A 15,547-nucleotide genomic window follows, 5' to 3' on the forward strand; every position below is an offset into this window, starting at 1 on the left:
ATTGAGCTAAAATCTTTCTATCAGCAGCTCTTGCTACTAAATCCCATTTCGAACCTCTGGAGAAAAAAATGGATAAGTTTCTTTCTTCTTCTACTGAGTTATGACATTATGTCTTGGAACAAAATTATAGAAGGCAGTGTAAAATCTGCTTCAAGAGTTATAAAAGTGCTATACACTAGCTTCAAAGTAAAATTATATTTAATTATTTAAATATACATATTGAGGCTCCTATGCAATCGATTTCCCTAAATGAATATGGCACTAATGACATAATATAGAATAATCATTTGTTACCTTCGATTCCAGAAACAGAGATCTCGATGAGCACTTGGTATGATAGTAGTTAACACAGGTGAAGCACATTAGGACTTCTAATGTATGATTCTTTCAAGCTCACGCAGCAAGTTGAGCTTACTTTTTCTACAGGCCTTAACCATCTGTGAAATGGGAACAACTGGAAAATACAGCCTTTTGCTGATTAAATCTCTAGAAGTCTTTCAGTTTCAGAAGTTGAGCAAAAAAAAAAAAAAAATCAATATTTTACTTGAGGGGCAGTTATTCCTTGGTCTTTTTAGGGATATAATTTCATTATATGGTGCATACTGTGATGAATTTAGTAGAGCAGATACCCAGTGTTAGAAACACTGTGTATAACACTCATCATAGATGTATTTTTTTCCATATGACAAATATTCACCCCTAAATATAATCCTAAATTTGTTGTTTTAAAAGTGAGATATCTCTTTGATTGTAAACAATTATAACCATTTAATGTAAGCAAGACTTGGGGTATAGATATTTTTTATGGCAACATTTTCTCTTTAGATGATGATATTTTTTACCATGAGCATATAAACTGCAGAAATATAGTAAGTGATATTTCAATTAATAATGACTACCAAGCTTTAGAAAAATCAGTAAACTTGAACAGAGAGCTATAGAAATTATCCAAACTATATCATTTCGCTATATTCCAGCAATGAAGAAGTGGACTTTAAAATTGAAAACATGCACCATTTACATTAGCATGCCCTCCAAATAAAATATTTAGGTTTTAAAAAATAATGAGTACCATTTTTCTTGTATTCTACAGCATCACTTATAGATAGGCTCATTGATAACTATAATTTCATGTCAGTGTTTTTAAGAAGACATTGAACAAATCAGTAGTTACAAAATAGTCATGGGGATTAAAAGTACAACTTAGGAAATATAGTCACTAATATTGTCATAACTATGTATGGGGTCAGGTGGGTACTGGAAATATCGGGGGAACACTTTTTAAAATATATGATTTTCTAACCACAATGCTGTACACCGGAAACTAATACAAAATAATATTGAATGTAAATTATAATTGAATAAAAAGAAAAAAATAAAATTGAGTAGAATGTTCCATGGAGTGAGAATTCTACACATTTTGTGCAACAGTTTTTTATTGTTCCCAGCACCTAGTAGAAAATCAATATATATTAGCTATATCAATTAAATAAATTAATTAAACCAATTAAACACATGAAGAAAATTTAAAAACTATATATTCATTCCTTGGTCGCCAAAGGGTAACTTAATTAAAGTCTTTAAAATCTATTTACTTTTATTGTTTTAAACTGAATAACTTAATAAAAAATAGATTCAGAGTAATGTATTTCTCTTTCCATCTAGAATATTAAAACTACATCTAAACCATTCTGTCTTTCAGCTTGAAAAACAGAACAGTAATAACTCTAACAATAAAAGTTATTGAGCTCTTACTTTGTGCCAGGCGCTATTTTAACCGATTTGCATTAATTAAGTCATTTAATCCCCATAACAACACTATGAGGAAGGTATTATTATTTTCTCCACTTTTATATGAGAAAACTGAGGCTCATGATGTTAAGTCACTTCTCCAGGGTCACAGCCAGGAAGTGGACTCTGATCGGGAAGCCTGTCTCCAGGGTTCAACCCGGCCACTAGGCAGTATATCCCGTCGTATACGCAGTGATGTGATGACCTGTAGCCAAGCCCTTTTCAGGATGAGGGCACTTCAGCAACGCAGCGCAGAATGCAAAGATGAGCCTTGCAGTTCTCACTCTGACGGGGTGAGGGATGTAGTAGTTGGGCCCCTGGGCCCTGGATCAGGTCTGTGGGTCAGGGGTAGAAGATGCCACCTCTCTCTGCTTCGGTTTCCTCTTTTGTAAAATGGGGACAATGATGATGACCGCAGTGGTAGCAGTGGTAGCCACGGCATGGGGTTGCTGTGAAGACTACATATTGGACTTAACGTAAACACTCTACAGATCTTAGGTACTATCATCATTCCTACAGCTCAGCTTCTTTACCTGACTCCCTTCTTATTACATATTGCTCCAGACCAGGAAATCCTTTTTTTTTTTTTCATTCAAAAACGATGTTATTTGGGCTGATTTGCCTGTCTTATAAAAGTTTCATCAGTTGTTGCGGAAGGGGAATCTGTGAGTCTGTTCATTCTTGTTAGGCGGTGTCAAGGCTTGCTAATTCCAGATTGTTCTCAGACACCAGGGAGAAGGAGGAGAATCACAGAAAGCAAATTGTCATGTGCTAGATGTCCTTGAAAACCAGCATTTCTGTTGCCTATTTCCTCCGCCTAACCCCAAACTCTTCAAGCATCTAGTGCAGAGGGACATGACAGGTTTGGACAGGGGCCGAGTGACCTGCTCTCTGCCGTGCAGTGTCTGCGACAGCAGGGGAACAGGTCCCCCAGATTCTTGCAGTTCTGACAGCAAGTCTCAGTGCCGTCATTCTTTGGTCTCAGGCCTCACAGGACGCACACAGCAAATAGGTTCTGGGACAACTTATCCACAGGATATTATATACTCTCCTCAAAGAATACTTCCTTCCATATAGCATAATTTCTGAATCTAATTAACACCAACTTCCTTGATTGTCAAATGTAAAACAAACCAAAGAAAACATTGGTCCCAGAATAACGACCGCCCCCCCCCCTCCTGTCCTAACCCTGGCTCTGAAACTACAAAAATATATGAAACAATTCACTTTCTAACTGCATTCCCTGTACAATTAGAAACCCGTTTTTAGCAGGATGCTCTTTCCATCTCAATCACTACTATTTGCATGACAGAATGCAAATAGATTTAGGGAGCATGGCACAAAATTAATATTTCAAAGAGGAAAGAATAAGCAGTTGCTTTTTTTCTCCCCCAAGTCCCTTTGGAATCCAGAGAGAAAAAAAGGCAAAATGAATACACAATGCACATAGTTATAAAATGAAGATGTTGAGACACTGAGCCCTTCAGCAGAGGCAGTGGGGTAATGCACAGCACCTACACTGAGCTCAGTTGCTTGGTTCTGCAGGCATACTTCCTTCCCTCTTTGAACCAACGCCCCATATGGCAGTGAGCCTTCCAGACCAGCCCAAGGCCAACGCAGGGAGGGGCATCCGCAAGTGTATGACTGTAGCAACTTGGGTGTGATTGGTGATGTCACTTGCTGCTCATGTGCAATGAGGTTAATCGTTTGATCTCTTCGAGCTCCAGTAAGGTCATCTATCAAGTGTGTACACTAAAAGTTTTCCCCTAGGGTTCTAGAAATAAGAGACTATAGTTGCAACCTACTTTGCACAAAAGTTAGCAAATACTATGAGTTCACAAAATGGTGTTTGTTAATATAACCACTAAATAGTGCATACAAGGTATTATTTTGACTACATCTAGCTACTAAGTAGGTCATCGATTTTGTTAAAATGGGACAATATGAATTTCAAGGCTCACTTTCCGATGTTAGAGCGTTATTCCTTTGCCCGGGAAGACAGAGGAAGGCAGACAGACTCGGGTTCCAGCAGAGGTGGGTAGGGAAAGAAGAAATCCCGCAAAGCGCCCTCTCCCCTCTGCAGGGCACCTGACAGTCCACAAACTGCGCCCACGAACGGGCAGCTCGCCTCCGCCAGCTCGCAGGGATCATTCTTTTTAAAAATCCGCCAAATACAGGACTCGAGGACTCTACATGATCCCAGCAGTCTAAGCCTTCCACCAGACTTTTGAAGGCACTAGGATGCATTTATTCTCCGGTCCTGCCCTTCTCTGTTCCTGATTCCCTCGCACAATCTTACCCGTGGGTGTTCTCGGCTGGCTGCCTGGCTTTGCGCCCCACCCCCACCTCCCTGTGGGTCACTAGGTCACCTCCTCCGTTCCTAAGTGTGACCTCCAAACACAGGTCAGAATATGCAGGTTGGGGACACCAGGAAGCACAAGAACAACTAGGTTTAATTAGCAGACATTTTATTTTAAACTTCTTCCTATGGGCAATGTTCTTTGATATTCTCTATCCTGTCTTATTCTGTCCTGTCCTGTTTTGCCCTGTCTTATCTTGTCCAATCTGGTCCTATCCTACCATTTGCTATTCTATCCCATCCCATTTCATTCTATTCTAGTCTGGTTTTAAAAGGCCGGATCTACCACCGTACTGATTTCACAATCCCCTAATGAGTCATGACCTGCAACTGGACTCCGTGTTCTACATCCCCTGCGACTATTCTGTCTGCGGCAGGCAGAGGTCCCAGCTAAAGGGCCTTGACTTTAAAACTAAAAAACCAGTCTAAAAAATTAAACCAAAGAAGTTCACATGGTACCTTTCCTAGGATATAAAACCAGATGGCCATTTAATTAAGACATACATTTTCTTCCTGTTGCACATATTATTTCATTTAATGTGTATAGTAACTGTTGAGTTATGTAGAACACAAATCTATAGAGTCCTACATCTTTTAAAAATGAAGAAACTGAATCCTGGGTCGGTTGAGTGATTTCCCAAGGTCACACAGAGAGCGACCAGATCTGCTTCAGAAACCAGGCTTCCATCTCTGTCCTGCCATACTACACAGGCCATTGCTTCTGCAGCGGTGGTAGAGTATCACCTAAACCTGAATTTTTGGATGAACAGTACTTGCTAAAGAAATACAGATTTTGGGCCCTGGCCAGCGTGGCTCAGTTGGTTGAGAGTCATCCCATGCACAGAAAGATGACCAGTTCAATTCCTAGTCAGGGCACATGCCCAGGTTGCAGGCTCGATCCCCAGTAGAGGGAGTGCAGGAGGCATCCCATCAATGTTTTTCTCTCACATTGATGTTTCTCTCTCCGTGTCCCTCTCTATACTCTATCTCTAAAAATCAATAAAACTATTTTTTAAAAATTACAGATTTGGAGCTCTGCCCTGATCTATAGGATCAGAATCTTTAGGGCTGGGTATGGGAATATGCAATTTTAAAATGTCCCCAGGTAACTTGTATAGACCTAACTAAGTGGATCATTGCTCTAGATGCTCTAAATTGGAGAGAGACACACACACAGAGGTGGGAGGAGGGAAGGGGAGGAATTAGTGCTAGGACTTCTGAGAACATAGAATTCAAACACCAATAAAAACTAAAATCATAGATAAACCAAGGACAAAGAATGAGTAAGAGAAGAACCAGAAGAACTCAGCATATAAGGAGAATCTCAGAGGGAAAAGTGGACTGGGGATGGGAAAAGATTAATCATATATGCATTTATGCATAACCCATGGACACAGACAACAGGACTGGGAAGGCCTGTGGTGGGGTCGGAGCTGGGTGGAGGGGACAATGGGGGAAAATGGAGGACATCTGTAATGCTCTCAAAAATAAAGAGAAATTTTGTGAAAAGTCACTTGTCTTGCCCAGCCAGTGTAGCTCAGTGGTTGAACATCAACACATGCACCAAGAGGTTGCTGGTTTGATTCTGGGCAGGGCACATGCCCAGGTTGTGGGCCCTATCCTCAGTGGGAGGCATGCAGGAGTAGCCAATCGATGTTCTCTCTCATTGATGTTTCTCTCTCCCTCTCCTTTCCTCTATCTCTAAAATCAAAAAAGAACAAATATTTTTTTATAAAAAGTCACTTGTCTTTAAATTGAACTCTAAGTCTTCTAGCAGCTAAGACATAAATAAAAGTGTTTTGAAGTTATTTTTATTCTGACAATATTAATTTGGTTCTAATTCTCCCAGCATCTGAGCAAAAGAAGAAATGTCTGTTGCATTTTCATCTAAGTCAGAACCCAAGGGAACTGCTCATGCATATGGTCGAAGTGTAGAGAAACCCAAGAAGATTGGAACTCACTTTCCCATCTCTAGCCCTGTATCAGCATAATCATGTAATTATAGTGCTAACACCAATTACTATCTGCTGCACATCTAGCAGGATGAAGAGATCATCCTCCTTAACATTCCTGAAACTCTTAGGATGTATCCCCTGTTTTATAGACAAGAGAAAAGTTTGGAGATTTTAAGTAACTTGTCTAAAGACAAGTAGTAAAAAAACTGGGATCAAGTCCCAGATAGTTCCTCTCCAGAGCCTAGGATCTGCTGACTCTCAGATTAATAAGTGAAATCACCACACATAAGCAACGGTCCTTTGGGGAGAAGAATTAAAGCACCGGTGAGAAAATGGAGAGGAGGAACAATAGAGCAGAAAACCAGGCAAATCGGTACTTGCTTAGCAGGAAAGGGTGATGCAGAGTCCCTCTGCCAGGAGTAATTCAGTGTGAGCAAATCCAGGACAAATCTCTAACATATCTTTGGCTCGTAACAACACGTCTTCAGGTAATAGCCATACTGACAGAGGTTTCGTTTTTTTTAGAAATATTTACCACCAGTTATTAAAGGTGGAACAGCAGGCCTTTATTATTATTTGTCTTTTGACAGGCTCTGATTTGTCACCCCCACCCCCAATCAGTGGATTCACTAGCATTCACTAGTTAGACAATACTATGTGGATGTGTTCATTTGGGAAAAAAACAAACAACCTTCATTTTAGACAAACTGTACATTAAAATACATCCTACTATTGTCTCCATCCATGATCAGTTTCTGAGACTTCTGTTCTATGTTCATTAGATATCTTTGCGGTTGACATTATTTAGATTTAAGCAGATGAATACTTTTACATATTGAATTATATAATAATTAGTATGCGATTGAAACGTATGAGGCTGCGTTTCACGTAAATATGGTGAAGGCTCGGGAGATCCTGCACCTTTTTGTGAGCCCAACTTTCTCTCCTGGAAAGAATTTGGATTCCTGGATTTGGCTCCTAACCCTAAGTAAGAACTGAAAGTAAGTTCAACATTATGTGTTGTGCTGTTTGAGCTTTTTTTGTATAAACTGAAAACTTTTCTATAGATATTAATGCCTTCTATATAGGTTCAGATTTATCTGTGATACCATTTTATGCTATACACACTGACATTTTTATTAAAATATTATTCATGTTAGACAAAGATATACAATCATATGTTCTTTGCAAAGACATTCACGCAGTGATCAGCACTCAGTAAGTGCTAAGAAACATTTCTTTCCTTTCCAGACCCGACCCTTCCTGTTACATCACCGATGCCTGTCCCCTGCTCAGTGCCTCTCTTCAGCCCAGATCACACTGTTACCGCACTGCCTTTATCTGCAAGCAGGAGATGTTTTTGATGTTGCTTTTTGGTTAGGAAAGCTCAAACGAGGAAACAATTGTGGTAATGATGTTCAATAGGTACAAAAATGTGAAGTATTTTGTATATTTGCTCTTTGGATAAATAAAGATGACTATGATCCCAAGTAGCCAGTCCCATGAGTCCCTGGGAGCCGTATCACCCCCTTCACTTCTCTTCTATAAAACAGTAGTAATTCCAGCTCCCCAAGGGACTGAAATATAAAGTGGGCTGTGCAACAAAGACTCCTGTGAAGACGCCTTTGAGATGCTTTACGTGATTAGAGGTTCTAGTCTCAGAGCAAAGCCATTGACTAGAAATAAGTCTTCATTCCTTTTGCAAGTTTGGTTTTGGTTCAGATGCTGTCTCTCATTCTGAGAACCATCTACTGCTGTTTGCTTTCTTCTTTCTCTCTGTTGCTTTCTGGCTGGGATACAAGGTAAGAAGAACACCACAGTCAAATGGCACCATGCTGCTGGAGCTGACATCACGCACTCCGGGAGGTCCTCGGAAGGCAGCGCCACTTTGTTCTGTTCAACGTCCACAACATGGAATCTGTCAAGGCACCTGCCATTGCCTAATCTTCCTCTTTTTAGCTGTCTGGCCACATCATCACTCTAGCTGCTTGGTTTCATTCCTGCTCATTCTTGTAATATGAAAAGACAAGAGAATGTCCCCAGAGATATAAACTTAGTCTCTTGTACCGTAGACCGTTATTTTATTTTCAATGTAATTTTCTTTGGAACACAAATTCTTTTATATTTCGACAGTAAAAGAGACCATCTTTTTGCCTCCTAAGTAAATATTTTACATGACAATTGTCCAGATGTTCAAGATGCCTACTGAAGCTTTCCCTGTTTAATGACTAATCTTTCAGATCCCTTGTTTAAATGGCACAGGCTATAGTATATAGTCTCATTCATTTACTTATTTATTTTATTCATTCAAATGACATTTATTGGGTTCTTTCTGGGAATCACATACTATGCTAGGTACTCTGAATGCCAAAAAGAATAGGATGCTTTTACTTGAGAAAACAAGTAGGAAACATAAACTCACAAAGACATAAATTATAGTACATGTTCGGTGTTACGATAGGAGTATGAGCCAGATGCCCTGGGAACACAGAGGGATTCCTGTCTAAGTGTGAAATGGGGAGTGAGATTTCAGAGGGGGATGAGATCTTTGAGTTCACATAGTGTGTGCAGAGAGGAGGTAAGGGGTGCAGACTGTCCTTCTCCAGGAGAGCTGCACGGCTTCCAAGGAATAAGTTAGAATATCACCCTTACTCTTTATGGGGGTCTTTGAATTTTTCACAGTCAAAATCCTGGTCAAATTTGGACCAAATTCTTTTTATATTTTTCCTCCTGCTTAAAGCAGTCAAAATCTGTTGCTCTCTCTTATGATCTCCGCAGTTGCTGCCGTGATAACTACAGCCTGCCTGCTCAGTGGTCTGGCACAGCTGGCGTAGAAACAGGACATACATAGCGTCATCCAGTCTACAGGAAAGAAGGACTAGGAACATCACTTGGTTGACCACCCTGTGGCAGCATTTTCTCTATATTTCACACTAGTTATATGATCCTCAACCTATGTTTAAAAGACTACGGTGGAGGAACTCACAAGTGCCTTGGGACAGATATGTTGTACAATAAAGTTCCTTTTTTATTGAACTGGATATGTTTCCTCGAGCCTTCTGGCTTCTGTTATCATTGGAACCATAAGCTTAATTACATCTGTCATCCACATGAGATTGCTTCAGATATTTGAAAACAGCTAACATATTTCTCAGTTCCTGAAAGAGGTAAATGGAAATGAATGTTGGAGGACTCCCTGTCTTGTGTCAGACATTAAGCTGGGATCATTCACCTAAAAGAGTGCCTTTATGAGGAAACTAAAAATAAAACCTAACAAATAAGCAAAGAAACCAGAAAAAAGATAATAAAAGAATAAATGATTTTCCTGGAATAAGTGGCAATTCCAAGATTTGAACTGGAGCACATTGCAAAATTGCTTATATTAAAAACAGATTTAAATTTAGCATTTATTTTTATCAAGGTATTATAGCTTCATAATTTAAAAAGCCATATATTTCTATAATAATATAGTAGTGGTAATAATAGGCTAATAGTCATCACCCGACTCATCACCTGATTCAACTAGAAGCAAATCCATTGCTCTGTCCACGATGCATGCTGCCTCTGCCTAATTCTTCTACCAAGAGCATAACTTTGAGTCTATCACCATCCTCACTGTTTCACGCATGCACGCACGCACACACACACACACACACACAATGTATATACATGCTGGGACAAGATTTACTAACGTTTCCAAAATCTACCTAATTTTTACTTCTTAAATTTATTTTTTAATGTTTTTATTGATTTTTTTTAGAGAGAGAAGGGAGAGAGATAGAAAAGTGGAAGTGAGAGAGAGACATCTATCTGCTGCCTCCTGCATGCCCCCTACAGGGGATTGAACCTGCAACCCCAGGCATGTGCTCTGACTGGGAATTAAACCAGGACTTCTCAGTCCATGGGACAACATGCAATCCACTGAGCTATACCAGTCAGGCCAATCTGCCTTATTTTTAATTTTTTCTCTTTGAAAAACATGGAGAATGTGCCAAAATGATCTTTGAAAGAGTTAAGTGAATGTTGGAATTGCTCTTTAATTAATAATCATCTCTACACAGAAGCAGGGCAAAATTGGTTGTGTATAGCCTTCTAAAAGTCTGGTACTCAAACCTAAACACAATTCTTCCAGTGTGAAGATATTAAACAGTTCTGACATGGAAATAAGAGCTAGATCCTATTTTTAAGTACACAGGAAAGTCTAAAGGAAATGAGATTAAAAATTCATAATAAAAAGAAATTTCATTTTCTTATTTGTAATCTTTCTTCTGTATTTAAAAAGAAACAAGTCCCTTCATTACAGTATTTAACCTCTGGGCCTTCCTTGCTATCTACCCAAGATGCATTCATGTTTTCAATAGGCATTCTGTATCCTCACAAGTCTCTCTAACAGTTTAGCTTGCAAGTTGTTAAACCCAAGTCATCCCAGCTAATGAAATTGTTTAAATGTTTCTCTTTGACCACCTCCCCCTCACAGATATGTAAACTTGCACTATTTCAATTAGTTCATTTCTGATCCATTATTTCTCCAATCCTGTAGCAGTGTCAGCAAACAAAAACAAAACAACCAACCCAAACCAAAACAAAACCTACTCACATTTTTTTTTTTCTTTGCTTTTTAGTCATCTTGAGTGATGTCTGGGTCTTCTACAAATGATGACATCGCAACTTACTGAGCTGAATGGGAAGTAGGGGTTAGTGATCTTCACTAGGTTTAGAATCAAAATAAACTAAACAATATTTATTTGGGACCTTGTAAATATGGTAAAAATACAAAGAAACAGTAATTATGAGCTTTCCCCATATGGAACTCATGATGGAGTCTGAGAAATAAGAACACTTAAGAAGTGCTGAGCAAGGGAAGAGATAAAGAACAAACCCCTGCACAGGATGACATAGAACGCAGTGTTTTGGGGTTTCCATCCCAACAGAAGACTTTTCTATCTTCTGAGATGGCCCAAGGCACTGAGGGAATTACGCAATGGGAATGCGGTCCCCATTTGATCTCTAGTGAACAGCATTGTTTTGGGGTAGTTTGCTTAACCTTTGTGGGCTTGAATTTCATTATTTGAAAAAAAAAAACTAAAATGAATAATAGTTGAAGTATTTTTCAGATAAAACATATGTAATTGTGACATCCTTTCATGAGAAGCCTGAACATACCTAGAGCGGCTAACACAAACCATCAAAAACATCTATATAGAGGGTACACGCGTGCGTGTACACACACGTAATTCATGGGCCATCATCAGGATAAACTGAGTGTCACAGGCAGGTCCTAAAGCAGGCTGCTTCAACCAGATACTTAAGCATTTCTTGGAAGTGGGTCTGGAGCCATCAAGAATTTCTTTTTCTTTTAATTTCTCCTTAACCACGGACTTTTACAGGATTGGAGATAATGAAGATTTATCGCTGATCTGGGGAATCCAGTGTGGAGACCATAATCCTACGTCAACCCAGTGATGTGTCAGGCCGTTATGGACGAGACCCCTTGTCACTGAATTGCTGCGAGCCCTTCACCCTACTGTGTTTATATTTTGATTCTTGCTGTCTCAGAAGTCAGATTCAGAGTTTTGGGCACTATCCTCATTTACTTAGATTATGATATACCTGGGAATTTTTTGAACATCAATTTACAAGTGCCATTTTCTTTATTACATCAAGTTTCACGTTTGCCTACCTGCCTGGACGGATGTCAAGATGAGCCCAGGGAACTGTATGTGAGGCTGGCAGAGCTCCCGTCCTGTGACATCAAAGTAGTGGGCATAGGGGTGTCGGTGCCTCCCTCAGGGAAGCCAAACAGAATGGGGTGTTTTCCTTCACATCCCTTGCCTTTGGGCTCACTATGAGCTCCAGCGCCATGAGGCTGCTACTGGACAGCCTTTGCACATTGGTGACCTGGTCTGAGGTCACTGGCCAGTCTCAACTGAAGGAGGACTGTCTTTCCTCATCTACTCTGATACACAGGGACAATGCACACACACACAACACTGTATGGATCTCTCCAAGAGGAAAGGGATCGGGTTCCATCCCCTCACACTCTCTCCCACCTGCCCTTCAGACGTCCAATCACTGCTACTGCCCTGGAAGAACCACTTCAACCTTCCTTGAACGTTTCCTCTCTCCCACCAGCCTGCAGCCTCGCTTGCATGGGACGGTCCTCACATTGCCACGAGTGAGGGGGCTCTCTGCCCACAAAGGCAGAGGCATTTCTGGGGGAGCAAGGTCTGGAAGTTGGCACCAAGCCTCTGTCCACTGGCCCCCTCCTTGACACTACTGATCCTTCTCACTCTTCTAAGCAATCTGTGTTTTCATTCTGCTTATTTCCCTCACCTTGGTGACATTAATCAAAACATTACATTCAGAAAAAAAGTAGATGTACTTCGCTAGGACACAACGTCACAATTTGATAGACATGGGTTAGCTATATTTTTACATGGAACAACATCCTACCATCCTACGACTACATTACTGATGGCGAAGCATTAAAGATCAAGTCCATGAGAGAAGTTTATTGCAGAGATGAGGTTACCCGCCTCTAACAATAATTATTTATCATAATAGTAATAATGGCAATTATCATTTATCACTTTCCTATAATATGCCAAAGTGATTTGTAAATGCATCACCTTAGTTTTGCCCCCAACAACCTTAGGAGGCGAGTCCTCTTATTTCTCTCCTTTTACAGCTGAGGAAATCTAGGATTGGAGATGTAATCAGCTGGCCCAACACACAAATGCTAGATGAGTAAACAAGATTCAAACATCATCAGGCTGAATTTAGAGCCCGCCTGCTCCACTGCTGCTAACTGCCTCCCCGTAAGTGTGATAATTAAGTAGACTGATGGCTGAGATAATTTGGACTATTTTAGATCAGATTAGTTCAATTAAACTAGATTGGCAGACAGACACCAGAGTCCCTTCCCAATTATGACAGTTATGTTTCTAAAAACACCTCTGGTAGCAGAATTTCCTGTTGAGGATTAAAGACTTTATTTTTTTCTAAAAATGCATTGGGGAAAAATAAAAAATAGTAAGAAAATTGAGGAAGTCTTTTAAAAATAAGCATAATAATGATATTTAAATAAAACAACAAAACAGCATCCGCAATTAAAATAATATGTATTCAAAGTTAGTGTAAGGAGTACTCTGCTATTAATTTCCATTTTACTGACTCCATGAAGATTGCTTGAGTTCACCACTGACATTCTTACAAAAAGCATTTCATGTGTGTCTGGAATGCTTTTCTTGTTTTAAAATGTATAGTAATAACAAATCTGTTTTTGGCCACAAAGTCTTAAGATTGCTTAAAAGGTATAGGGAAAGAAGACCTGTATTCTACAATTTTGAGGAAGGAAAACTGATATTATAGATTACTATATATAGATATACTACTGTACTATGTGATAGTAATCACTATTTGGAGATATAAAACAAAATAGTGAAAGACATCACACAATTCATTATTAAATAGAGAAGAGTCCTTTCCTTATTATCACACTGATGATGTTCTCTTTGCCTCAGTTATTTGGGAGTAGACATATCTGAACCCATGTCAACTGAGCAATAAACACAGCTCATTTATCAGATACGGTCGGTTAAATTGAAGACCTGTGATCATCAGCGAGGGTTTATTCTCAGAGACAGCAAGAAGGGTTGGAAACAGGTGTGGGACAGGGACCAGGGTGAAGGTCAGCCAAACAAGTATGAACAGAGACAAGTCAGATGACAGCCTTGCACACAGAGTGTGCACTAAACATGAACTGAAACAGTGTGAATGGTGGATGGATGGAATGATGAATGGATGATGGATGCAGTGAAAAATTATTGAGTACTTCCAACTTCACAGTTTTGCCAAGAATTAAATGAGGTATTCTCTTTGATTGCTGTATTGCATTCTGTTATCATCTGTGTTGTACTTTTCCACCCATGAGTGAGGAAAATAAACATAATGTCCTCCAATCACTATCTGTGAAAAGCTGAGGACACCTTTTGCTCTGCTCCTTTCATAGTCTGTTTCATATTAATGAGAGGCTTTAAAACATCATGAAAAGTACCAACCTTGAAAGCTGTGTTCTGTTTTGCTCATCTCACCTAAAAAATAGTAAAAGGACAGAAAGAAAAAGAAAATTTAAGTGAAAGCCAATTAAGGCAACACAGTTAAAAGGGCATAAAAAAAAACAACAAAAAAACCTTTACCCATTTTCCCTTGACAAAAAAAGACATTTAACTGTGGAGAGAGAAATACCTTGATGAAACTTTGCCCACTAAACTGTTTTTAAAATATTTTGTGCTTTTTGTATTTTGTGATAGTTTGCTTTTTAAAATGTCCTGGGCTCATGGTCACTATGAACGATGATGAGTAGAGGTATAGAGGGAATGTTTAATAAAAATGATAAAACTAAATTATATATACGAGAAAATTATATAGGAAGCACCTAATTAACCCATGGAAAGTTCCATCATGATAAGATTTTTCAATAAATTCAGACAAGAGTATTTTAAGAGGCTCTCATAATTTATTCTCAGGTTCTTTCTTTCTGCTCTTGAATGCTGATTAGAACACAAGCTCTTGCTTCTGCTCTCTCCCTGCCACCCCCCCCCACCATCCCCCGTAGTCTGTTCTCCCTTATGGACCAAGTGATTATTGTCTGGTTTATAATACTGTTCTACATTCCTTATGGAAATTGTAATTATGATGCTGAATATTCAAATGGCAAGCCACTTTTCTCAGGGAAATTGTAATTATGATAATGCAGTATTTACCCAACCAATGTTTTCTAGCTATTGTTCTCTTTGAGGAATGAGGAGGTCAGAGAAAAACACTGAAATAAAATATCCTGTTGGGATCTCAGATATGTATTCTGGAAAAGTGTAATAACAGTAGCTAATATTTGCTTTATGGTGGGCACGGCACAATCAAGATGGCATCTGTATAACATGCATGCATATTACATACAGGTATATGTGAATTACATGTTTCTCATTGAACCTGTACAGAGGTGTTGTCTGTCCCTATGAAGTGTGGTCTGCTCCCTGGCAGATAGTTATTTGGCTGTCACCCTTGTTCCTAACAATGAAATGTGTGCCTTTAGCTCTGAGAATGGAATAAAACCTCTGCTCAGAGGGAAATTTGAAGCAATTTGGCATTATTCATTAAAATTAAAAATGTGCATGCCCTCTGATCCAAGGGTTCCACTTCCAGAATGTATGCTAGAAATCGGAGCGCACTCACTGAAGCATTCCTTTAAATAGTGAAAGCCCACAGAAGTAGTCCAAGTGTGCACAAAACACTTTGTGATACAATAGAATACAATAGAACACTGACGTTATTAAAAAGAATGCCTGCATACTATGCGTCCTGGAAAAACACTCATGAGACACCATTAAGTTAAAGCAGCATGCTGTGAAATAGTATGCATAACATGATCCTGATTTTGTTA

The sequence above is a fragment of the Molossus molossus genome, unplaced genomic scaffold (genome assembly GCF_014108415.1).
Source record: "Molossus molossus isolate mMolMol1 unplaced genomic scaffold, mMolMol1.p scaffold_m16_p_14, whole genome shotgun sequence".
NCBI lineage: Eukaryota > Metazoa > Chordata > Mammalia > Chiroptera > Molossidae > Molossus > Molossus molossus.